The following is a 3,334-nucleotide window of genomic DNA, read 5'->3' on the forward strand; positions in this document are numbered from 1 at the left end:
TAGGTGTGCGATATATGTTCCCATTGCACCACCTAATCGCACCAAAATGGGACCCAAAAAAAATTGGAGATATATGTTGGATATGATTCTCCCTCTATAGTGAGGTATCTTGAGATACAAACGGGAGATGTATTTAAAGCCCGGTTTGCGGATTGTCATTTTGATGAGTCAAAATTTCTAACATTAGGGGGAGAGAATAAATTTCCTGAAAAGGAACTTAATTGGAATGCATCATCCTTGATGCATTTAGATCCTCGATCAGGGCAATGTGAACTAGAAGTTCAAAAGATTATACATTTGAAAAGAATAGCAAATGAATTGCCTGATGCATTTTCCGATACAAAGAAGATAACCAAATCTTATATGCCAATGGAAAATGTTCCAATTCGAATTGATGCCCCAGTAGGACAAGTAGCCACTGAAGCAAATTCACGCTAGAAGCGTGGCAGGCCTGTTGGTTCCAAAGACAAAAATTCTCGAAAGAGAAAAGAGGTAAATATTATTCCTATTGGAAAAGACATAGTAATGACACCTGCAGTTGTCCAAAATTTTGATATAGTTTTAACGCCAGAAGACGTTCAGGTACCAGAAAATTGTGAAAATGACGAGATCTCAATAAATTATGTATTTATAGGAGAGAAATGGGATCGAAATAAGACAATTGTCAATGAAATATTTGCATATAATGTGGCATTAAATATCATGCATGAAAGTAAGGATCTTGAGTCAAGATCAGTCGAAGAATGTCGACAAAGGAATGATTGGCCAAAATGAAAAGAAGTCATGAAGGCTGAATTAGACTCACTTGTAAAACGTGAAGTCTTCGGACCTGTAGTCCGCACCGGAAGATGTAAAACCTGTTGGATACAGGTGGGTATTTGTGAGAAAACGAAATGAGAAAAATGAAGTTGTGCGCTACAAAGCCCGACTTGTGGCACAAGATTTTTCACAAAGGCCTGGTATAGATTATGAAGAAACGTATTCCCCTGTAGTGGATGCGATAACATTGCGTTATTTGGTCAGTTTATCTGCATATCATAAACTGCATATGCATTTAATGGATGTTGTAACAACCTATTTATATGGCTCATTAGATCGGGATATCTATATGAAAGTCCCTAAAGGATTAAAGATATCTAAATCATCCAATGAATATTTGCAAGGGTTATACTCAGTCAAATTGCAAAGATCTTTATATGGTCTAAAGCAATCTGGACGAATGTGGTATAATCGTCTTATTGAGTATCTGGCCAAAAACGGATTCAAGAATGATGATATCTGCCCCTGTGTTTTCATAAAAAAAACTGCATCTGGATTCATTATTATTGCTGTGTACATTGATGATTTAAATATCATTGGGACTCTTGAAGAGATTCCAACAATTATAAAAACTCTAAAAAAAGAGTTTGAGATGAAAGATCTTGAAAGGACTAAATTTTGTCTCGGCCTGCAGATCGAGCATGTAAAAAATGGGATCTTTGTTCATCAAACAACATATACATAGAAAATTTTGAAAAGATTTTATATGGATAAGTCACATCCATTAAGTACCCCAATGATCGTAAGATCTTTGGATGTGAAAAAGGATCAATTCCTTCCTAAAGAAGAGAATGAAGATATCCTTGGTCCTGAAGTACCATATCTTAGTGCCATTGGAGCGCTAATGTATCTTGCTAATAATACGCGATCTGACATATCATCTTTCCATTTTTTTGTAAAAAATGACCTACTTAACTCAGTGGTTAGAGTATTGCTTTCATACGGCGGTAGTTCGCGGTGAATTTACTAGCAAGATATAGTTCCTTTCCAACCAGAAGACATTGGAGTGGAATCAAATAAATTTTTCGACATCTTCATGGAACGGTTGATATGGGATTGTTTTATCCCTATGGATCCAAGTCACAATTAGTTGGCTATGCAGATGCTGGATACTTGTCTGATCCACATAAAGGGAGATCTCAAACAGGATACATGTTCACATATAGTGGAACGGCTATATCTTGGAGGTCCACGAAACAGACGATTGCTGCAACATCTTCTAATCATGCCGAAATACTAGTGATTCATGAAGCAAGTCGCGAGTATTTTTGGCTCAGGAGTTTGATCCAATATATTCTATCATCATGTGAACTGATTGATCATAAGATAGCTCCAACTGTCCTGTTTGAAGATAATACAACATGCATTGCTCAACTTAAAGGTGGATACATCAAAGGCGATAGAACAAAGCATATTTCTCCCAAATTCTTCTTCACTCATGATCTTCAAAATCAAGGGACAATTGATGTCCAACAGATCCGTTCAAGTGACAATCTGGCAGATTTATTAACAAAGTCACTCCCAAAATCCTCCTTTGAAAGATTGGTACATGAGATTGGGATGCGGCGATTTCGAGACATCAAATAATGTCGACAAGAGGGGGAGACTGTACTCTTTTTCACTTGGTCAGGTTTTTTTCTCATTGGATTTTTCTTGACAAGGTTTTTAATGAGGCAGTCCCCATCACTAAAGAATATTGTACTTTTTTTCCTTCACTAAGATTTTTTTTCACTGAATTTTTCTTTAGTAAAGTTTTAACGAGGCAATAATTCTAAATGGTCATCTAAGGGGGAGTGTTGTGACATGGATAGATAAGGATGATAGATGCCCATTTATGAGAAGCACATTTTTCCTATGCCGAAGGAAATAAATTCTTAGAATGAAAAAGTTTGAAACGTAAACTTTATGCGCCTATAAATATATGTAATGAGGCAAAGGGAATATACATAGCAATAATAAAATCTTCTCTCTTCTTTTATATTACTAAAAACATCTTTCTCTCTTTATTCTCTATGAATAATTTCTTTCTCTCTCTTTCTTTTGTTACTAATTATAAATATATGAATAATTTCTATTAAACTAATTATATTAATATTAGAGTTTTTTTTTTACACATCTTTATCTTATATTTAGTATACCTTTAATTTATTTTACAACATATTAGGTGGTCAGCAGAAACCTAGAACTAGAAGGAATAAACATTTCATCATTATCCATTACCGTCACTTAGCTTTAAATAAGGATGATTAGTGGATTTGTGAGTCGACAACGTATCCAATCCTCCACATTAAATTGATACGTGTGTCTCCTTTAAGTTTTAATCTATGACGAATGCATAATTAACTTGTTATCTATATCTATCTATATACATAGAAAATTTTTAACTTTTTTTTTAATTTTTATAATTATGTATATTACTATAGTTATTAAATTTTAACTAATTCAATATCAATCAATTGAAGTGTGTAAGCTCTTAGAAATAATTCTAATTATTGTAAGAGAATCAAATATCGTA

This window comes from Arachis duranensis, chromosome 3, assembly GCF_000817695.3.
Source record: "Arachis duranensis cultivar V14167 chromosome 3, aradu.V14167.gnm2.J7QH, whole genome shotgun sequence".
NCBI classification, from domain to species: domain Eukaryota; kingdom Viridiplantae; phylum Streptophyta; class Magnoliopsida; order Fabales; family Fabaceae; genus Arachis; species Arachis duranensis.